Below are 24,983 nucleotides of genomic sequence, written 5' to 3' on the forward strand. Positions count from 1 at the left end.
TGAGAATGACAAAAATATCGATCGCTAGAGAAAAGCGAACCCGGGGGTACATACCCGAGGATGCCCTCACGTTCAGCAAAGAGGACACTGAGACCTCGTCTCAACCTCACAATGATGCACTGGTAATCACTTTCCTCGTAAATACATTTCAAATAAAACGTGTACTCGTAGATCCAGGTAGCTCGGCCAACATTATCAGGTCGAGGTTAATAGAGCGGCTCGGACTACTTGACCAAATCGTGCCCGCCACTCGAGTCCTCAACGGATCTAACATGGTGAGTGAAACGACGAAAGGGGAAATAACCCTCCCGGTAAACATGGCCGGCACAACACAGAATGTTAAATTCCATGTCATCGAAGGAGACATGAGGTACGACGCCTTGTTCGGGAGACCGCAGATACACTGCATGAGAGCAGTGCCATCCACCCTCCACCAAATGATGAAATTCCCAAAAAAGGATGGGATTGAAACCGTCTATGGGGAACAACATACAGCAAGGGAAATGTTCGTTGTGCACGATGTGGCACCAACACTAATACCTCCACTCGCGAAAAAACCAAAGGGTAATCAAACTATATCTTCGGTTAAGCCCGATTAAAAAAAACAGAGCACCATACCGCGTCCTCATCACAAGCGAATAGGACATATCATACCTTACAATATCACCTACATATCCCACAATAAGGTATAACCGTCTCCCTTTTCATTTTAAATTTTGCACTAACCCTTATGCAGACGCCCGATCGAAGCAATAAAAACGCTAATCCAGCTCGAAGACCTTAAGGTTTTAAAGCATCTATTGCATTCTTTTCCTTCGGCCGAGTTTTTATGCCGAAAAGGGTTTTACCGGCAAGGTTTTTATTGAGGCAACACCCACATGCTACCTAAGAAAAACTCAGCAAGTATTCAAGGCTTATTTTGCAATCGACCTCGAACACTGCTAGGAATCCCCCCAGAAGGCCATCCATCGGAAAAACCAAGAAACGCCAAACGGGGTCCCAATAGAAAAATGATGTACTGGGCCAAACGGTCAAATGAGCCGTGTCCATATAGCCGGACCCCCAACGGCGAAAAAATTTATACTTGTACCAAATGATCGAAGAATACCTTTTGTCAAAGCATCTCACAATCCAAAAGAAACTCAGCTCGCAAAATCGATTCCTCCGTCAAAAACATCCCGAACACTCGGGGACTGGCGTCGATAATTCAACATCTAAACGGCCTTCGGGTCGGGACTCCAAACTCATAAGCCCTCAACGGGGCAACATGAAAATCAAAAAACATCTCCAAAGCCGAAAGTGTCCCGAACACTCAGGGACTAGCGTCAAAATCTCAAAAATTGCATGACCTCAGGGTCGGAATTGCCAAAATTGTAAGCCTTCAATGAGGCAATACCAAGCTTACAAGTAAACGGCTCTCGAGCCAGGATACCCTCATTGACTCGGGGACTATCGCCAAGCACGATTAATTAAAAAACCTGAGTCCATAAGATCCCGAGTGGGCAGACTCGGTCTTGCAAGACCAACATAAGGCAGCATTAGTATCTATAAGTAAGGCATGAACCACACTTGTACCAAGTGGCAATATCTGTAAGACCTCGAGCAAGGCATGAACCATACTTGTACCAAGTATCTAAAAACTGTAAGACCTCAAAGGCATGAAAGTTTTGTAAGACCTTTCTAAAGGCATAAACCTGATTCCAAAGTTTAGGCTATATATCGAACTTGTATGACCCCTAAAAGGCATACCCTCAATATATACGCCCAAACTACTTCACTTGGAATAAAAAATGGCTCCGACCAAGCACAAATGACCACTGTTATAAGGTTGTACCAGCCAAACTAACGCGACTCGGGGACGCCCGACCGTCGCTAAAAATCACAGGCCTTCAATTACTTCGAATCTACTTCGAGAAAAACCGGTTAAATAGGCTACCCTCGACATAGGAAAAAGAGCTTCGACCATCTCAGTTCCAAATCACAAGCTTCGAGAAACTCAGCCTCCGTGCCAAACCTCCCGAGGTGCTCGATCATCGCCACAAATTGACTCATAATCGAGGTTCTTCCCGATCCGTTGAAGAGTGAGGCAAAATATTTCTCAAAAAGTCCTTCACGAGGGAAAAATAAAGCCCACATAAAAGGTTGCTTCGACCCAAGGCGTAAGAGCCATTGTCGCCAGCCCGCATAAAAGGTCGCTTCGACCCAAGGCATAAGGGCCATTGTCGCTAGCCCACACAAATTCGAAAACTTGAGGGTCGAATGATCTCGAGTTGAAAACTGATTCGGAGAGTGAACCCAAAATAGTTAACTGAAAATGCCCAGGGCAAAAAGCATAAGAGCTCAAACACCAGCTTACATCAGTGTCAAGGCCCCCTTTTTCCTTTTAAAAGGCAAAATCGGGTTTACGACATTTGGGCGGATAACTCTTTTCCCTTTTGGGAATTGGGTTTTGGAGTTTGAATAGTCGCCACGTAATGATTAAGTGCATTAGGACACTAAGAAGGGGTTGAGTTGGAAAACCAGAGTTTGGGTAAGGGCTAGAAATTATCTCGAGGGGAAGGTGTTAGGCACCCCTCAAGATCCACTAGTGTGGTTCCCGGCCATGATACAATTGTGACTTTAAAGCAAGTAAGCATACAAGACAACTTCACATAAATACCTCGAGTAGATATGTATAATGGTTACTAAACATGCTGAAATTAGGGACTAGGTGATTTCCTAGTTATTTGAAAGAATATCTAAGTGCAGAAAAAAAAAGGGACCAAATAATGAATATAAACAATCAGATAAAGAAGTGGGTGAGCAGAAAATTTTATTTAGAAGAAGAGGACAGTGCAAAAATTAAAGGGGAAATTTTAATGTCTGAAACAAAATGCAGAATTTTAAAGAACTGAAAATTGTCAATCTAAAATAATTACATAAAGGAAGGGGGTCCTAGGTTTGTAAAATACATGGATCATCCACACAACACTGGTAGCCAATTGTACTCATGGTGTTATCGCATGATCATCATCTCCATGTCTACCCTTCCCACCCCGTTAAGGTATTAAAGTGCGGAATGGTATCGTTACTTATTGCATGCTATTACCCGTCCCGAACCTATCAGTTCCGGAGGCATTGGAACTACTAGTCCTAAAGGGAAGGGAATTGGGGCTTTTCAGAAGTTCAAGAAAGGATAAAAATCTAGTCGATAATCAAAACATATAGTCAAATAGGGGGAGACAAACAGCAATTAGGGCTCAGACATGCCTTCTCACTTAAATGCAAATACATTGCATGACTTCAGATACTGGTTAGGTCTTTAATTAAATTAAGGCGTAGGATAGGCTGATTCATCACATATTTCTCAGATGAGGAGTCCGAATTAGCCTTGTCTGGATGTAGTTATCAAAGACTAACACAGTTACTTAATTACCTAATGGTTTGCCTAAGTGAGATCTGTAGGCATGACATCTAATAGAGCGTATTGATTTTAAGGAAAAGGGTTGTTGGTTTTATCAACAAAGATCTGCAGACTTGTGACTGATTCTAGATTCAAAACGCAAAGTGGTTCAGTTAATTTTCTCCTATAGGCATGATCTCTAAGCGTCATTGGTTTAACAGTTGTATAAATGCAAGAGTCCTATAGACATGATATCTAGAATGAATTGGTTATTATTAAGCCTAAGATTTTTTGCCTAATGGTGTGTATATGCAGAAAAACATAAGGCATGATTTTATATGCAGAACCTATTGGCATGATCTCTAAAATGCGGAAATGCAGAAGTGCAGAAGCGTAGAAAACTAATAGGCATGTTTTCTAAATGCAGAAGTACAGAAATTGTGAACGACCTATAGGCAGGTTTTCTACATGCAGAAATGCAGAAATTATAAATAACTTATAGGTAGGTTTTCTATGTGCTGAAATGCAGGAATTATAAATAACTTATAGGCAGGTTTTCTAAGTGCAGAAATGCAAAAATTATAAAGGACCTATAGGCAGGTTTTCTAAGTGCAGAAATGCAGAAATTATAAAGGACCTATAGGCAGGTTTTCTACCCTTTGCATGCATTCATTCCCCATCCCTTTTCACTATCCATCCCCAGTAGTTATTATATAGTTATTACAACTTGAATGAATCAGAAAAAAAAGGTAAAATCACATCAGAAGTTCCAGCTACATCCAAACAGCCTAATTCAGACTCAGAGTCCAGCAATATGAGATAAACTAACTTCCAGGATCAGATTTCCAAAAGACTTTCTCATATTTGGGGTGTGTCAAAGTTCCCAAGAGTCTCAAAGGGCTCCGGGCAATGCTTATACCCCAAAACATTGCAGAATTAAGAACATAGTGCAGTGTGGAAATGCCAACCCTCAGATGTCCAAGTTCAGAGGGAACTCAAGGTTCCAAAGCAAGGCTCATAAGAGAGGGGCAGAACTTAGAGTCTAAGAGCAAGTGTATGTGCATAGGGAGAAGGGAATCAGGGAGAGACATGGCAGGCTGGTGGTCATGCCCACCAATTGGGATGCTGGCACACCCCTGACCAGCCTGCTAGCCAAACATTGAGAGTTAGGATCCATTGTGGATCAAGTCATGGTTTGGGTAGTAATTAGCATATAGTCAGGCCAAGAATAGGGGTGGGGATCCATACAGGAACAGAAGCAAAGAAGGAAAAATATTTAGCACAAGTTACAGAACATGAACAGTAAAGCAAACAAAAAACTGAAGCTATAGAGTAAACACATAGTGGTGAAGCAGAAGGTTTAAATAAAAGACATACCAGTTTCAAAGGAAAACAAGCAAGAAAACAGTAGCCTTGAGAGAGCCAAATTGCAAACAGCAGTTCCAAAATCTCAAGCAAAGCAGAATTCCAAACAGTATTGCAGGAAGAAAAGTAGGTAGAAGTGTTTTTGCTCGTGTATTTCATTGTGTGTTTTTGTGTTTTTTTTTATTACTAGAGAATTCCCCCCTTTTGAAAGAGGGAGGACTAAGTCCTTATATAGTTTTTGAAAACAAGTAAGGCAGGCAAAGAGTGCACAAACATAGAAACCAATCAATTAGTGTCAATTAAGACAACTAGACTCCTATAATTAGGGGGTCTAGGTCAAACGGCTAATCAAGGCAGAATAAGGAAGAAAGTCAGTTTAATAAGGCTGGTTAGGGAAAGGAAACCACATAGTGCATAAACAAGACCAAATACATAGTGAGTAATTAAGGAAAGGTTGGAATAGTAGTGTGTTTATTAAAGTAAAACGCGGCATCAGTTCGAAAATTACTCAAGGGGATCCCGGATCCAATTGTGATCACAGGGAATCCCAAGTAATTATGGAAAGAGTCACATAAGTAAAGAATTAATTCAAAAATTGGTGCAGAATTACAGAAGGTCATGTATTTAAGGAAAACATCACAAGCATAGTATTTTTACACAAAAGAATCAATCACTTGGCTGGTGAAACCTTTTAGAAAGAGGAGTTTTTCTCATATAAAAAGCATACAACTTAAACAAAGAAAGAGTCTAACAATGAAAGTTTCAGAGTCACAAGCAAACAGGATTTCGAGTTTCAAATACAGACTCACAGCGAGTCTAGAAATCTAGGGTCCCAAAGCGAAACCCTAGTGCCACTTATCGGAGAAAATCCCCAAATCCTTAGGGTTTCAAATAGAATCAGAGGTAGATGTGAGAAATCAAGATCATTGAGAGTCAAACATATGATTCAAAGTCATGCTTGAGAAAAAAACTTGGAATTCAAACAGGTTTAAGAAGTTTTAAACAAAGTAGGTAAAAACATGTTCAACAGGAACATCAACAAAACTCAGTAAGGTGAAAGAAAATCAAAGAGCTCAGACTTAAGCACATATAGCAAAAAATGATGAACAACAAACCGAGTTAACATGTGAACAGAAAAAGTCTTGAACAATCGGAAAAGAAACAAAAGAGCAAACAGTAAGAGGAAGACCATACGAGTATAAGCACACATAAAGAGAGAGCAAAAGAGTCAGAACACATTAAAGAAACTTTTTCCAGAAACCCTAAAAATCGAACTTGAACAATTTTAGAAAGGAAATTTTGGGAAAGCCTTAAAACGTCAAGTAAAGAACAAGCATGGTATAGATCTAAAAAAAAGTAAGCAAGTATAGTAACATAGAAGGCTTAAAAATGGCAAAGAAGACCCTAGAATGAGAAGGTCTTGAGGAAAGTCGGATCCTGAGTCGAAGAGACTCATATTGCTCTGAACATGCCGGAAAATGGCCAGAGAAGCCATAGATCTTGCAGACCTGAGATTGATCTAAAGGAAGCCATGGAAGTCGGCCTCCGAGCTTTAGTCAGCTTAGGTTTAATGGTGAAGGAGAGTGAGTACAGACCACCTTTGGCCAAGAATGCCATGGATTCCGATGGAAATAGGACGGAAGTAGGTGGGATAGGGCTAGGGTTCCGGAGAGGGCTAGAGAGGGTCTGGGAGGTGAAGAGAGTTCAAAGGCGGCAGATCTGATAGAGTGAATTAGGGTTAAGGGGGGTATGGGAATTAAAAAGAAAAGAACGGATCATGGCCGTTGATCAAAATGATCAATGGCCTGGATTAAAAGAGAAGCTGGGCGGGTCTGAAAAAGGGTCATGGGGTTTGGGTTAAAATTTGAAGTTGGATCACCCAATTAGGGTGGAATTGGGGGTTAAATTGAGGCTGTAATTGAAATAGAAATGACTATGTGTTAAATAGCCAATTTCCCCCCTTTTATTTTATAAAAATAGTTAAAATGATTTTAAAAATAAATTAAAAGCACTGAACTAATTAATAATATATAAATATTGATCTAAAAATACTGGAAATGATTTTATAATTGTAAAATATTGTTAATCGTAAAATAGGCTATAATTGCAATTATATTCAATTTAGCTTTAAAAATGCCAAATAAATTTATTAAAATATGAAAAAATCACCTTAGTTATATTTTGGTGTAAATACGAGAATAGAAATAAATTATTCACCAAAGTGTTAATTTTGGGAACAATTATTGGGTTTCGCATTGTTAAAAATAGACAATAAATTAATTTTAAAAATCTTAAAATTTGGGAAAAGTACCAAAACTCGTGGGCATGCTTATATATGCATACATATGCTATTTTGAAAGTATTTTTGAGTATGAAAATACACAGGGAAAAATTGGGTATCAACAATCAGATGGTCACTTCGACCCAAGGCATAAGAGCTGTCGTCGCCAGCCCATGCAATCACAAAAACTTGAGGGTCAAATAAGCTCGATTGGAAACCCGACTCGGAGAATGAAGCCAAAACAATTGGTCAAAGTATGTCTATAAACGAAAGCATAAGAGCTCAAATGTCAGCTTATAGTAAAAACTCGCATCGGCCGAGTACATAGAAGCCTACGGGCCAGCCCGATGAGCCTCAAGGCAATATCGCAAATCCAAGGATTCCTATCGACCGAAAAGACCAATTCCCTCGACCAAATTTGAGACGCAAGAGCTAAAGCCACGAGGTCTCCTTTGTACATATATACAAAAAAAATGCAATCTCCATTTACAAACATGCTTTGAAAATACTACATACAAATGGCAAAATCTATGCCCCCCCCTTGGGGCTACGACCTGACGGCCTAATCTTCGCTTTCTTCAATGCCAAATAGAAGTAACCGAGCATCACGCTCGTCCACCCTCGCTCGCGCCAACTCTTTCGAGAGAACAAAACCCCTAGCACAGATCTCCTCGAGAGCCTTCCTTCGAGACTTGCAACGAGCATATTCTTTGATCCTCCATTCACGGTCGAGGATCCTTCTCAACTCAGCTTGAGCATCAGTAGCATCCTTTAAATATAACGCCATCTCCTGATCAGCCTTAGTTCGGCTTATTACAGCTTTAGCTCGGGCATCAATGATCTCAGCCCTTACCTTCGAAAGCTCAAACTCGAGCTTCATAATCGCATTTGCTTGAACAAAAGTATTGTCACAAGCGAAGCGGAATTGAGCCTCAAAGGCAGAAACTTTAGCCAGGGCACCTTTCTCATCCAAAGCATGAACCTCCGCCTGAGCTCTTAGCTCTTAGTTCGACATATTCACTCTGGGCTCGGCCAGCTCCATCCCGAAGATGCTTCGGGGCCTCCGTCCTTTTCTGCAACTGAGATAAACGAAGCCTTAGCCTCAGAAGTGAGAAGGCGGAACGCATATCACCCGGGACAGAAAGTTACCTGCTCCTTCAAGTAGCTCTCATAATTCAAGCACTAGCCCACTTCATGTCGCAAGTGTGCCAGTTCGACTTCCTTTTCATCATAAAGGATCCTAAGGGATCTCTCCTCATCTAGAGCTTTCCGCAGTCTGGCCTCAGTACGAAGCAGCTCAGACTTAAGCTCGTCGAAGGCCTGAAAAAGAAAATCCAATAAGGAAGGGAAAACTCGAAACTCAAAAGGCCTATGTTGAAGCTCACCACGAAGTTAAGCCGCTGGGCTTCCTCGAAAGCCGAACGTGTGACTGTTAACCTAGCTCCCTTAGTTCTGAACGAATTGACTCTAGTCGAGGGATCACTAGGATTATGTGACCCCGGGTTTCTAGTATCCCTCGAAGCAGTATCAACGGAAAGCGAAGGTGATAGCAACGGAGAAACCACCATTCCAGAACCAGGAACCACGGACGCGGCAGGCTCGGACGATACTTCCGCTCCGGAGCCCCAGTCCGATCTCGCCCTACTTTGAGCGCCATCGCCCTATGAGGGCATCTCCTGCTTATTGTTGTTGTTCTTTAGCCCGGAAGCTAGTGACCCTTCCACCTCTCCAAAGGAGCGCAACCTCACCTCGGAAGGCTCTCCGATTCCTACAACAGAAAGATTAACACACAGAAAGGGAAATTGCCTCTCTAAATGAAAGAAGGGAAAGGAAAAAATAGCACAACACACACCATGATGTTCTGCTCTCCATCTGCCCCGGGATAAAGCTCGCCACCTGTGCTCATCACAAGTCGAGTGGGTCGACAACTTCCGAACCCAATCCGGTAGATCGGGAATATCGCTCGGTGCCCATGCAACCGCTACGGAAAAAGAAAAGGAGGAACGATTACAAAACCAGCCTTCGCCATAAACAAAACTGAGAAGGCACAGAATGCACCACTTACGTGTATAGTTTCATTCCTTAGGGAATGGCATAAGCTCCACGGGGAAAATGTCAGTGGTCCGTACTCGAACGAATCGATTCATCCACTCCCGATCTTCCTCTTCCTCATCATCGATGACGAAGGGCGTGGTCGACCGGCATTGCAAGGTTAGCAGACCCCGATGGTGAAGGGGTCGGTACAGGTTGATAAAATGACTGAGCGTAAATTCGAGCCCCGCCTTCTCCGTGAAAAATCTAATCACTAACACTATCCGCCAAAATGATGGATGGATCTGTGCCAAGGTAACCCGATACTTTAAACAAAAGTCAGGCACAACCCTATCAAGGTGGCCCAGTATGAGGATACGTGTACACATTCAGGAACCCATCAGCACGATCCGTGATGTCTTCATCCAGTGAAAGTATCTGTTACACTACTTCCTCGCCCCATCCGCAGTCTTTTCTCACTAACCCAAGGTCTTCTTCTCCTATCAATGAAGCAACCTTCAAGGTACGCTCTCGTTGGTCCAGAATACCTGAGGTGGAACTCTCCCCTCTCTGCTAGACAGACCCCGATGTAGCAGTCATGGCTATGGCAAAATTAGAGAACTAAAGCAGGAATTTGTGCAAGTACGTTAGTACTAAAGCAATGAAAGGCCTAACGCAGAAAAGGAAGGGTAACTGCTTAGAATGGAGGGGTCTCCAAAGGACCAGAAGCGACCCTATATATGTAAAAAACAGAAATGATCCGCCCGCCAAAAGGTCCGACGTAATCATCGCTAGTCCCGAGGTGGTACCTGACCTCGAGGACGTCCATCAAAGAGAAGTTTGGCTCTACGGAGCCAACAGCATCGCCAGTCCCGAGGTGGTACCCGACCTCGAGGACCTCCATCAAAGAGAAGTTAGGCTCTAAGGAGCCAGCGACATCGCTAGTCCCGAGGTGGTACCCAACCTCGAGGACCTCCATCAAAGAGAAGTTAGGCTCTAAGGATCCAGCAGCATCGCCAATCCCGAGGTGGTACCCGACCTCAAGGACCTCCATCAAACGAAAGTTAGGCGTTGGGAAGCCAACGACATAATTACATGTCCTAAGGTTGTACCCGACTTCGATGACTTCCATAAAAAAGGAGTTAGGCCCCAAGGAAACAAGCATTCAAGCTTCACCAATGTGAGCTTGATCACGGGGTACCATCTAAATTCAGATAAAACCTCGTTCGTGATCTACCTACCACTACTTAGGGCTACCTATGCTATGTTCAAAGCAGGTTTCCGGGTGGCTCAGGTTTGAATGAACCCCGCTCGGGGACTGCCCTCAAGAGCTTAAAGGAAGTCCCTATTCTCGGGCTCCCGAGAGAATTTCCCTCGAAGAGTATCACAAGTCCTAAAGACTGCTCTCGAAATTCTAAAGGTTCGAAGCATTATCTTTGTTCAGCCCGAAGTAAGGGTCCCGACAACCCGAGATTATTGGTCCAATCGAGGCTTGGTTCGAGGAAAGGCAAAGGTTTCCACGGGGAACCATACTAATCAATCAAATGTCAGAGAAATATACCCCCACATGGGCTCGATATTTGCACCAACAGATGGGGTCATGCACCGAGATTCTACACAAGTATAGCTAAATAGAATATAGCAAGCATCGAAGACAACATTGAAGAAACATCTTTGTATTCATGAACATTTGATTACAAAAGCCCACGGGGGATCCTTACACAAAAACAGAGAAGAGAAAGGGTACACATATAGCAAAAACCTAGAGCCTAGCCTACTCTCAAAGGCATATCCTCGGCAGCAGCATCTTCAAACACCATTTCCTCGGACATGCATCCTCGACATCAATTCCTTCGATCGCCACCTCCTCTGTGGTCTCATCGTGGTCCTACAGAGTAATGTCTCCGAGGGCGAAGATCAATAAGCAGAAAATAAGGAGATTAAAAAGAGGAAAGTGAGGCGGAAGAAGCAGAAAAAAGAGAGATACCCCGCCGAAGCCAAAGGTTGAAGATTCGGCGGGCATCAACCCTACTTGCACGGCCGCTCCGAGCGCACCTTATGGGACATTGCGCCGAGCAAGTTGAACGGCCAGTTGTGCCATTTTATCCCTTGGAAAACCTAGGGGATGAAGTGCCACACCAGGCCAGGGTAGGAGAGTGAGCAGCGGCGTATAATCTGAACGCTCTCCCGAGCAGCGGTGTAGAGTCCAAACGTCCTATAAAGTGAGAAGAAGTCGGCCCCCCTATCTCATTACCTCGAGCCAACAACGAGAGCAGCAAAAACCGTAACAACAACAATAGGGACAAGACAACGTAATCTCTCCCGGCAAAGGAAAGCCCAGGCAAAAGGTCATGGCATGGCTGGTAAGAACGCCACCATATAACCTTTAGGCCATAGGCCCCAAACATGGCTGATAGTAATGGAGGAGGATAGTGAGAAGAAAGGGATAGAAAGATGTTGAAAGGCACTTGTCGCGCCCCTTTTTTCCCTCCTCGCGGCGGGAGAATCGGGTTTATGACATTTTTGGGTATGGAGCAACTCGTTCCTTTTGGGAACTGGGATTTGCATTTTTCGAAGAGTCGCCACCTAATGATTTATGGTGCATTCTTACAAGGTTCAACTACAACTATGCTTTGATAACCAGAGATAGGGTAAGGGCTTGAAATTATTCCAAGGGGAAGGTGTTAGGCACCCTTTAGGATCCACTAGTGTGGTTCCCGGCCAGATAGTTCTTTGTGAATTTGGTGCAATTAACATGTAAGCAGATAAGGCTCAAGTAAGAGGGGATTTTAATACACAAATTCTTGGAAGTAAACAAAGTAGGAAAGAGCAGTTATTGAAAAGGCTGATTTTGAAAAGAAGTCAAAATATTTTAAAGACAAAGAAAGAAAGGGAAAGGGAGTCCTAGGTTTATTCATAATATGGATCACATAAATGCAATACCCGGTAATCACTCCTCAAACGAGGGGCTACAGGTGGTATTAGCGCACCGGTCATCATATCAATATCTACCCTTTCCACCCGTTAAGGTATAAAAGCGTGGATTGGTCTCTATCGCTATTGCATGCTATTACCCGTCCCATTCCTATCAGTCCCAGAGGAATTTAGGACTACTATTCCTAAAGGGAGCGATATTAGGCTGATTATGGTTTCACAAGGTAAAAATCTAAGGCGACATACAAAACAAATAATACAGCATGTTAAGTGAAACACGTAAACAAGTAAAAGCTCATGTATACCTCCTCAAACAAACGCATAAATAGCATGACTTGCGCATATATTTAAGGTCTGATTAAAAATGCTAAAGACGAGGGGAGTTCAATTGTGAAGTAGACCAGCTTAATACATAACTCAGATAAGAAGTCCGAATCAGGCCTGCCTGCTGGTTGTAGCAATTTCAAAAGGCGGATTCAATTTTAATATTATCACCCTAAAGGTTGCCTAAGTGTTTGGGTGAGCTCTTAAAAACATAGTATCTACTTACTGATTTTAGAAGCATGGCAAAGCGGAACAACTTTTAAATGAATGGTTTGAGACCCTATAGGCATGTTGGTTAGACCTCGTTAGATAAGGAAGTTAGATTATTTAAAGCCGATTCAAAGTAAGTTGATTTTAAAATAGGATTTGTTTCAGATTCCGTAGGCGATGGCATTTACTATTATTGATTTTAAACCCTATGGACATGATATCTAACATTGAATGTGAATAGAAACGAACCAGATTATTTTTTCTTGCTTTGGGAATCCCTATAGGCATGATTTCTACGAAGGGGTACTGATTTTAATGATATTTGATTTTAACTATTTAGATCCTAATAACATGGTATCTAATGCAGAATTAAACACACACACACAAAAAAAAAAAAAACAGATCCTATAGATATGATTTCTATTGTGCAGAATTAAACACGCAGAATCTCAAGTCCTCTAGGCATGATTTCTAAATTGCAGAATTAAACATGCAGAATCCTGAGTCCTATAGACATGATTTCTAAATTGCAGAATTAAACATGCAAAATCTTGAGCCCTATAGACATGATATCTACCCTCAAGCATGCATAATTTCCATCCCTTTTCACTAGCCAACCCCAGTGTTTATTACAGAAATTATTACAGACTCGGTAACGAATTACATCAGAAAAGTACAAAGAAAAGTTACAACCAGAGGAAGCCTGATTCTTGACTTCCTCTCTGAGTTATGGAATAAACCACCTTAAATTCCATTAATCCAAAGCCTTTCTCAGACTTGAGTGTGTCAAAGTTCCCTAAGGGTCTCAAGAGGACCCCGGGTAGTGCTCACACCCATGATACATAACCAGAATAGAGATGAGTGCAGTGTGGAAATGCCAACACTTATGTGTCCCAGTTTAGAGGGAGCTCATGGGTCCCAAGGCAAGGCTCACATAAAGGGGGCAGACCATAAGTTCTAAGAAGATAGTGGAAGTGCTGGAATAGAGTTTAAAAACTAAGGGGGAAAGGAAAGGGGTAAGGGGTGATAGGGAAACAGTAATTAGAAAAATACATAGTTGATAACTTCATACAAAGGGGGTCAGGGGTTAAGAATTCATTGCAAATAGCCTATGTACTTAGGCAAGGGTCAGCTTTGCACATGTACAGAAATAGAAGATGCTGGCATGCCTATAAGCCAACCAAACACACAACAACTAGAGAAAACATGGAGGTTATGATCCCAGGGGAATCAAGTTTGGGTCATGGACAGCAATCTTATTGTTGTCATGCCCCAAACCAACCACAGATACCAAACACATTGGGGATGGGGATTTAGGGTTCACAAGCCATGATGGTAATTAACAAAAGCATTTATTCAGGCAGAAAGGCAGAATATAGCATGCTTAATAATGGAACTTAGTTAAATACAAACAGGAATGAAAGGAACGGTAAAGAAACATGTTGTTGTTGATGCTGAAAATTAGTCAGGACATACCAGTCAAAGAAGCAAAGTGCAATAAAGAAAGTAAACAGGACTCCAAAGTTCAGCCTTGGCTTTCAGCCAGGTAAACAGACAGTAGCACAAGTAGCAGTAAGCAAGAGAGAGTTTTGAGTGTAGGTGTGTGTTCTGAACTTAAATTGTTCGTCTGTTTTAAAGAAGAGAAGGTGGGTATTTATAGCTTTTTGAAAACGAGTAAAGGAGAAGTAATAAGCTACAAACATGGAAACAATCACTATTCAGAATCAATTACACATATTATTTCCTTTAATTAAGGGATCACTAGCTTAACGGGCAGTGATAGGTTCAAAATAAGGAAAAAAATCAATTTGTAAGCAAGCTGATAGTTGCCATAAAAGAAGCCGTAAAACAATTGAATGAGTAATCAAGTGTAAGTACAGAACATTTTTATTTTGGGAAAGGATTCAGCAAGGCAAAACAAGGAGAGAAATCAGTTAACCTTAACGGGAAAGTGAAATCAGATTTCACAAAGGAAAACTTTGAAATTAGTCACAAAATTGAAGATCAAACAGGGAAACCTAGCATATAAATAGAGTGCACAAAACACTAGACATGCGAAGCCAAACCATTGGCAAAAAGAAACAGCATGAAACAATAGCACAAAGTTAGCAAACAGCAAACATTCAAAGCATGATATTGAATCAGTAACGAAGAAACGTAGAATATCAAAACATGCGAAGATCTCACTGGAGCAGAAGAAAAAACCCCCTTTGAAAAATTAGGGTTTCGAGCATAATCGAGTTTTAGAGATGATAGAAATCCAGAATCAGAAGAATCACTTAAAGGAATAAGAGATTTTGAAACAAAGAACATCAGATCGAGTCATGTACTTAAAAGAACGGTCTCAGACTCAAAGCCATAGGGTTTTCAACAATAGTAGGGTTTTAAAAGAGGATAAACAAGCGAATCAGACAAAACTCAAACAAACAAGCATTCGTCTAATAAACAGTCAAAATAAATTAGGGCTTTTAACATGCAAACCGAGGTAGAAGAACGATGTAAGCAAACATAGCAAAATATGTCCAGGAAATCGGAGAAAGGTTTCGAAAATAACTTAACAAGGAAACCCTAATCGAAAAAGATAAAGAGTTTTGAAAGTATAGTTTTAAAATAAACTTTGAGAAAAATGCTTAGAAGTTCAAAGTAAACATAAATCTAAAGCAGATCTAAAAGAAATCAAAAGAACCTTAAAGACTAGGATTTCGGAAGAAACCCAAATGATGAGAAAGGCCCTGAAAATCATCGACCTAAGCAGGAGAGTCAAAAGTCTGACTCGAACAGCCATGGCTGGCCGGAGAAAAGTCAGAGAGGACCGGAGAACAGTCATCGATCAAAGACTGGATAAAACCCTTTCAGGATCTGGTCATGAGACCAGAGAAATGAATACGTAAAAGCCTTGGGAGGCTAATACAGGTCTCCTATGACCTTGGAAGGCCATGGATTAGGGCGGATTAGGGCGGCGGCGGCTACGGTTTGATGGGGTTGTAGAGAGAAATGGGGAGAGGAGGGGTTTAAGAGGCGGCGGATTATGGAGAATGAAAAGGGTTTAGGGGGGTCTTTGCGTTTAATTAGGAAAGGGTTGATGAGAGCCGTTGATCTAAACGATCAACGGCTGTAATTAAACGGGAGTCCGGGTGGGTTATTTAAATGGGTCGTGGGTCGCTTTGAATGGGAATCGGGTTAGGGTATTTGGGATTTAAATTGGGGTTCAATTTGGGCTATAATCGAAATAAAATGGGGCTAATATTTAAATAGCCAATTTTTTTCTATTTGATTTATAAAAAATAATGAAATAATTTCTGTAAATAAATTAAAGGTACTAAGATGATTTATAATACATAATTAATCATCTAAAAATGCCATACCTAATTTTATGAACATAAATGCAATTAAATCTAAAAAGAAGCTAACATTGCAATTATATGCAATTTAGCTTCAAAAATACAAAATAAATTTGTAAAAATGTGAAAAAAATTTACTTGGCTATATTTTCGCATAAATATGAAAATACAATAGATGAATTACCAAATTGATAATTTTGGAAGTAATTATTGAGATTTAATGGATAACAAGGGGGAAAATAAATCTACTTAAATCTTTGAAAATTATGAAAAAATAATAAAACGCTTGGATATACTTATATATGCATATATATGTTGTTTTGAAAGTACTTTGCATATTGAAAAAATATATAGGGAACAATTGGGTGTCAACAACACTTAGCCTTGTTACGGACTAAAGTCCTAAAGAAAAGCGACCCCAATCCCTCCCCAACCCAGGTCAAAGGTCTTCCCACCCTTTTTTTTCAAGGGTAGAGTATTGGATAAAAAGATCATACCGGAAGGCCCCTATTTATAGGGGGTGATCACCTCGTCAATAATGTCATCAATGCCTTTGAAATACAGATCTGCGGGCGCAATCAATGCGTTATTGAAAGCCGAGTCGACGGCGATATTGTCGCTTTGAAGAATAGGATCGGCAGCGCATTGAATGGTACTGAAAAGAAAAGTCCATGGGACGTCCCGGGTATCGTGAAGGCTTACGTCATAGGCTGATATCATCGGTACGACGTCATCACGGGAAGTCCGTAGAGTTGGATGTCGAAAACTTTTCTTATCGCTCCTCTCTAAGAAACGCGGGGACTATATGTATACGGCAAAATCGGAGGGTCTAATTTCTCGTCATTAAGGCATTTCGGAAGATCACCTCGAAGGCTCGAGTCCACGGTCGAGTATCCTCCCTCGGGGGTCGTCGACACTCGACCTCATGGTAGCAATGATCACGGTAGTGGTAGAAATGGGGAGTTCCCAAGTTACACGGCTAGGGCTGACAGAGCCTAGTGGACTACCCTAACCCTGAATCAGGGAGTCACATCTAGATGTCCCATCTCTGCCTCTTTGTCATTAATGCATTTTGTACTATGTTGAGATTCCCCTCCTATATAAAGGGGATCCTTATCATTTTGTAAACCTCTGCTGCTTCAATTAGTCCGCACGAATACACAAGAACATTCTCTCTGCTTTCTAACATACTCTCTTGATATTATTGCTCTCATTTATTATCTTCATCATTGTTCATAATTTATCGCTTATCATTTATTATCTTCGAGGCCCTAATTGTTAGCCTTTCGGTTTGATTATCATCTTATCTCTAACTCGTATTTCGCATCTAAATCTCACACACGCATCATCAACTACTTAACAACTAGCATAAAAATAGATCGCGTATTTTTAGAGTCCCATCAACCAATTCAATTGTTATTACCATTTTCACAGTAAACACTCTCCATCCCTTATGTTTCCTTCTTCTAGAAAAGTCGACAGGCTGGAGGTTGGGATGTTTTGTTGTATAATGGGTGCTCTTTTTTGACTTATTAGTAATTTTTTTGCAAGGACAGTAAAACAACAAGTTTCTAAATTTATTTCGTGAACTGATGAATATTGCTAAGTAAACCATCTAGTTGGACTAAAAGATACATTAACATTGTTAAGATAGCATTAGACTACCTCCTTGTTTGAGGATATAGGCTTGGTAACGTGGCAGACCACTGTAAGAAACAACTAACTAGTATATATATATATATATATATATATATATATATATATATATATATATATAGTTATCCTTTTGACCAAATTTTTTAATTCACTAGAAACTGTTATAATTGACCTTGTCTCTGCACAGGAAAATCAGAAGATTCAAAGACTGATGGCTAAAAAACGTGATATGAGTATCTCATTCTCATGCAAAAAATACATTCTGAAGCAACTTCCCTGTTCATCAAATATATATTATTGTAAAACTTCTCGATCGAGATGATGGAAAAATTGATCTAACATTCTGCTTAGAAGAAAATTAAAGTTTATGTTGGGCTCAGTTAACCCAAGAACACTTTTAACATGATATGATATTGCTCGCTTTGAACCAAGTTCGTACGATTTTTCTTAAAAGGCCTTACATACACCGTTAATAGTATCTCTCTACTTTTGCTTGCCTTAAAAACGGATAAAAATTGAATTTATATGTGGTTTTAAGGATATGTCATATAACTTGGCACAAATTTAGAAAACAGATTAATATTGAAATTAACGATAAGAAAATAAATGCAAACCACACAAATAGAACAGCCTTAGCTTTAGAGTTCGATCACCCTCAATCCAAGAAATGCCTCTTCTGATGTAAGAACAATATAACAAGGTGATGAGAGCAAGAAATAATAGTAAATTGCTTTGTATTGTGTATTTCAATGTGCATTAAAAATGATCAGACCCCCCTTTATATAGTAGGTTTGTCCTATTCTTGGTACAATTGTATACAAGGTAAAAAATCTTATGATTTGCTAATTACTCAGCCTCTTCTTTATACGTGTTGAGATTTCCACCATGATTTCCAATTGATCACGGATATTTTGGCCACTACAGGTTTTGAACTGCCGTTAGCAGCCAATAAATACGACAATTTTCATTTATTCAAACTTTATGTCCAATGTTTCTTCCATCTTTGTTCTTCAAGAATCTCTTCACTCTCCAACCTGCATACAAAATTGCTTGAAATTTCTGCAAACCCTCCCCATCTCAACCTCTTCTTTTTCGTCTTTTCTCTAAAAATGGCGAAAACCTCTAAGACTGTCCCACAAAAGGAGATCGCCTCTTCATCACGACATGCCGGCGATGGGGCTGTGGCGGAGCCACACCCAGACGAATTTGTTCCTAGATGGTGCAGAACTATTTCTAATTTCAAGATCAAAAAATGTTCCTCGGTACCGGGTCGATATGAACCGGTCTCGAGATACATATGTTCGATCACTGAAGATATTCTTGACCAGGTCAAGGAGGAGTGTAACTGCACCAATAAGCATGGTGGTGCCTTCACCTGAGGAATCAATCACCACCCACGTGGAGGGTTTATTAAGTGTCTACACTTATCCTTTCATGTTCGGTCCCTTAGACCTGGTCATCATCGCCTTTTGCAAGAGGTACGAGGTGACCCTCGGTCAAATCCACCCCTTTATTAGAGGATAGTGATCCTCCTTTGTTTCTTTGAAAGCAAAATCGAGGGATTTTTCTTCACCCTCGATGATCTTATGTGTTTATACAGTCCCCGACTATATCGAGGGGGATTAATCAAGCTTGCTCGTTTCGCCATGATGGCCCCGTTCTCAATTATAGATGAGGATCCGGACAGAGGTTGAACGGGTTGTTTTGTTCGAGTGAAGACCTCAGACTTGATCCCTGCCGATTACATGCCATTTCCCGAGAAATGGAACATGAAGCGTAAGTATAATTTCACCTTAGACACTCCATTGATCGTTTCTTCTCTCCCATCCCTTCTCATCGGTGTTTTGGTGACGAAGGCATGGCTCGGATGCCGGAAGTGGTTCCTCGACTTATGGAATGGGTCGAGTGTCTTGTGTCACATAGGACATATTCCGAGTGCGCATGGTGTTAATTGTCGAAGGGTCGATGGGAGGCCCGTAATCATGGTAAATTTTCTCCTCTAATTCAATACTCTTTGGTTTTCTACTTGTATTGTTGAATTGTTATCAGCTCTATTCTCTTTCGTATGTCTCCCCAAAGACGTTTCTATGAGGCCTCCATCTGGTGAGGAGTATGTGCCTCTAGAGCCCGCTTCATCGAAGGAGTGTGACGATAAGAAGAGAAAAAGGGTCTCAAATTCCCCGAACTCGGAAAAGAAAAAGCTGAATAGGAGGTCTCGCAAGCCCAAGGGGTGCTCTGGTGCTTTACCCTAGGACCTAGTCCATAGACTAAGAAATGAGTTTAAAGAAAAAAAAGTGGAAGATAAATCCATGCTGGTGGCCCGCGTGCGGGCTAGTGTAACGATACAAGAGGCTCTTGAACCGACGGGTCCTAAAGTTGAATCATCTCGACATGAGGAAGTCGGTGAGAGAGGTCTTGCTTAAGCTTACGAATTAGAAGGGGTGAGGCCACTCCTCCCCAAGCAAGGGGGGATTGACATGACCGGGTCTCCTCGGGCAGAGGAAAGTGCCCCGAAAGACGCGCTCCGGGCGATTGACATTATCGAGTCTCCTCAGTTCTCGGACGCCATGATACGTGAGGCCGGTATGTTAGAAGGTCGTTCTTACGAGGGGTCTCAAGGGGAGACAGATATCCTTACCTTCTTAGATAGGTTAGAGTCTTATGCCTTAGAGGATGTCAGGGGGCTCGGAGCTGGTGCCAAAGAAGGTACCATCAGCGGGAGCCAGTGGATCTTCTTCGAGCCCAATGTTAGTGGACAGGTTCACGGCCTCAGCGTCGACCCTACCCAAGACGGCCAATAGTTTTCTCTATCCCGGAGGATGCCTAAGTTTTCTCTGCCCTCGTGGGGGTCGCTAGCTACTTTCGGTGTTTGGTCACCGAAGAAGATCAGGCAGTGATGGACTAGGTGGAAACCCCCTGCTTATTCAATGAAGCTCAACACGAATTAAATTAGGTAACTTTGTATGTCTTTATCCTTATGTATTTTACATTTGATGTTGTAAATAACCATAAACCTTCCTTTATATTTGCATACATTGGTGTTGCACCATGAGACTTTCCTCCGATTCTGGGAGGAATTAACTCATCACAAGGCCAAGGTTCGGGATCTCACTAAGAAGAGGGACACTTACAAGCTTCTAAGTGAGAAACTTCTGGTTGAGCTAGAAGCGGCTTGGAGTAAGCATGGCGAGATAGCCGAGCAGGTAGTTCGAGTACTTCATGATAGTGAAGACAAAATGGACATAGTTGCTAACGTTCCGTTCCTACACGTCCGGTAGAGGCTTGAACAGATCGGGCAGCTATAGGCACAGGTAGCTACGATACAAGCTGAGGCTAAAGTGTTCAAGAAAAATATGGACATCTTAGCCTCGAAAAAGAAGGTTGTCTAAGAAAAACTGGAGTCAGCCGAGTCCCAGCTCCGGGATTCAAAAGAGAAGGCCTCGGTGGAGGTCAAGAAATTCAAGGAGCTTCAATCCCAGTTGGACTCGGCTATTTCTGATAAGGAAAAAATGGCCAATGAACTCGATGCGGCCAAATTAGAGGCGGTCGTGACCAACACCTAGGCTGATGCTAAAGTGGCCCAGTATAAGGCTGACGTCGAGGCAATTTGGATGCAGGCCAGAAGTATGGTGGATAATGCAAGGTGGCAAGCTCGAAGGGAAGTCCTCGAGGGATTCCATGCTTAGGACTTCGATATACTGGCTGAAATCGAGAGTGCCAAGGTAGAAGAAACCAGGACCCGGAAGCTGGCCTTTACCAAGAAAGATTCTTAGAGCTTAAGCAAGTTTAAAAGCGAGGAAGATCCCGATGATGAAGATGCTGCCTCCGATGAAGACCAGGCAACTTAGGCCTTTGTATTTTTTTCTTTCTTTTGCATATTTTTAGGTTTTTTCGGCCATTATAAATTTTTTAGTTAAGCCATTCTAGCCATTGTAAAAAGATTACTGGGCAAATATATACAAGGCATTCTTTTCCCTCTCGGCTTTCAAATTTTTTCTTTGATTTATTACTTATATTCACAAAGGTCGGAATGCCTTAGCATAAAATAACTTAGGTTTTGTAAGATCGAAAAAACCCTGCCGTTACATAATTTTGTTTGAGGCGTCTTAGGAGTTCGGTGTTACCGGGAACTTTCTCCCAAAGTAAGTAACTCAAGTTATAGTTTGCCGAGGGTGGCCTTTATAACTGGTTTTTGAAGGCCTGTTTTTCGTTATGGTTCTCGGTCGTCTCCAAGACGTGTTAATATAGTCGTAGCCTTTTAGTTCGAGTGTCGCCAGTGGGCTTGATTTCCTGAGTTATCTAGGCTTGCCTGAGATAACAGTCCCCGAGTGGGTTTGGCCGTGGCCTGTGAAATTTGGGAGTTGCCTAATAGGTCTTAACCCCCGATGTTTAATAGTTCAATATGTTCGAGTTATCGGACGGTAGTCCATGAGTGAGGGAGTGATCATCCGAACTCTGGTGATAATCAGACCTTGAGCTCGTTTCTTTGAGAGATTGAAAGTACGAAATTCTTTAAGGGGTGTAAAACGAAAATTTTTCTAAAACATAAGATAATAGCAAGGAAAGTACTTCTTCTTATTCTTGTGCAAAACAACTATACGTGTGTACATGTTTTATGCTAGGGCTCCAGCAATCTACATGGGCACGACTCGTTTGACCGTTTTGCCCTTAAAACGAATCCTACCTATCGAGACCCTTTTATTACGAAGTAATTTTCTCGAAAAAATGATATCCGAGGCTAATTGCCCTTAGTATTCGAGGTAGATTGTACATGAACCTCGGACACTATTAATGCTGTCTTCGACAGCCAATTCGTGATCGACCGTTGATTCTTAGTTAGAACGATCCATTGTTGCCTCGTTAAAAACCTTGCCGAAATACCCATTTGGGACAAAACCGGTTCAAGGGAAGAAGAGTGTAACACGTGCTTTCATACCTAAAGACTTCGTGCCGCTTCTTGTCGACCACTTGCAAATTTTTGTCCGAAAATAAAAGGAAATGAAATGTGGTCGTACCTTAGTAGTAATATCGTTATAGGTGAGTTACATTCCACTTGCTAGGTAGTTGTTCTCTATTCATCATCTCGAGCTTGTAGGATCCTTTTTCCTGTGACCTCAAGAATCTGGTATGGTCCTTCCAGTTTAGACCCAATTTTCCTTCGTTCGGATTTCGTGTATTTAGTGTGACCTTACTTAGTACTAAGTCTACGTCATTAAAGTATCGAAGATTGGCCCTTCAATTGTAATACCTCTCGATCCATTTCTTTTGGCCGGCCAACCGAACAAAGGCGGCTTCACGCCTTTCATGCAATAGCTCCAAGCGTCCAATAGCTCCAGGCTTGTATTTATGGCCTCGTTATTCGTTCCTTTGTTGCATATGGAATCTGATACTTGGCCCCCCGACTTGCTACTATTATTATGGCATTTGGTAGGAAAAAGGCCGTGGAGAAACACCACATATTGGCAAGGTGGTTTGCTGGTTGTTCATCGTTACATTTTCGGGTTGTTCAACACTACTACGGCTGTCATAGTGTACGAACGTACTGGGGTGTATGGGTTGTTATGTGGTATTTTGTGATGGGTATAAGGTTGGAAAATGATGTACACATGTTACTATTGTGTTCTTGTTGGTGGTGGTGCTATGTCGAATTGGAAGGAAGTAAAGATTATAGGGGAGATGCTGCCTGTTTGGCTATAAAATAAGCTTGTCGTTCATTGTGTGATAGTTGTACCTTTCATAACATGATGATAGTATTTTTATCGTTGTTGTAGATTAAGGTTTAACGAGATGAGTTTAACGGGTTTATTGGACAGATTGTGATAAGTTATGTTAAGGCTAAAGCCTTCTTTTATTTTGGCATGATCCCGTAACTACATGAGTTTGATAACGAGAAATAAAGAGAAGATCGTATTCCTTAACTTATGTATATTATCATAGTATCATATGTTACTAATTCCAGGTGTTGTCCTTTCTTTCCTCATTGCCACCTTACCTACCCAAGAAGGGCACCCTTGACCAGTATTCTCCTTTATCGGGACATTATATTCAATTGAGTATTGTCTTCTCCCAGTTGAAAGAGCAGAGGGTATATATATATATATATATATATATATATATATATATATATATATATATATATATATATATAGAGAGAGAGAGAGAGAGAGAGAGAGAGATAGATACATACATGGTTACATCCCGTACCTTAGCATTAGGATGTGTCATAGTAAATCCACATGAGTTCGAAGGGATTATGTCTATTAGGACGTTAATTAGGATTTAATACATTGTTATTATGAGACCATGTAAGTTTACAACCTCGATATCGTTAGATTTTATGTTAGCGTGGTATGTTCTTTTTAAGTGAAGTATTTTAGTAAAAATTTTACAAGTATAATTTTGGATAGTTACCATTATTATTATTTTCACAAGAAAAGAAGTTTTTTTTTTACCATTTTGAGAATTAAGCATACGAAATTTTTTACACTTTACATGATATTAGGTAAATTCGAAGTTCATAAAATATATGTATTTTTACATGGATGTTTTAATGAAATAATAGTGTGTGAATTTTTTTACAGGGTACCACGTGACCGTAATAGTACGGTGTATAAAGTGTATTAAAAATAGGTAGAATTTTAAGTAATTTGAGACAATACTTAATTATGAGGGTAATTGGTTGATTACCTGGTAAAATGGCACTACCTAATTACCTAATAAGTTGATAAAGATTAACATTTCTCATCCCACCCCCACGTGGCAACACCCCTTAAGCATATGTATGACTCTTTAAGTTATTACATTAGGTGGCAAAGTTTGAGAACGGTATTAGAAATAATCTATATAATATTTTCTTATTGTCACTTGATACACTGAAACTAGAAGGCTAAAGAAGAAAAGGAGAACAGAAGCTTAAGCAACCCCACAAGCTAGTATACATTGATGACTTTGCCCACAGTGGCCAAGATGATATGATGGGATACCCTCAGAGGCTTGATGATGTGATGAACACATGTACTTATGCACGACATGACATTCATACGCATATGCATGACACTATAAGTATTTCATAATTTACAAAGCTATCCAGACTTACAGGTTGAGTCCTTTACTCCATGCTTCTTCCACGCTCTTTATACATATTTTTTACATGCCTTACATACTCAGTACATTATTCGTACCGACATCCTTTTTTTGGGGACGCTGTATTCATGCCTGTAGGTATAGATAATCAGTTTGACGAGCCCTCATAGTAGACGAGATTGGCATTCAGCAGAGGATCAGTAAGACTCCACCTCATTCGGAGTGCAGCCGAGTCTATAAGTTATCGTGTCAGAGTTTTGCTAAGGACTTATGGGTAGGCCGGTACCCTATCCCATTTGATGTCAAATAATCTCAGCGGATTTGTAGTCAGAGGTTCTTTTTTACAGTATGTCAGAGGCCTTGACGGCCCATATGA

Source organism: Nicotiana attenuata, unplaced genomic scaffold (genome assembly GCF_001879085.1).
Source record: "Nicotiana attenuata strain UT unplaced genomic scaffold, NIATTr2, whole genome shotgun sequence".
Taxonomy (NCBI): Eukaryota; Viridiplantae; Streptophyta; class Magnoliopsida; order Solanales; family Solanaceae; genus Nicotiana; species Nicotiana attenuata.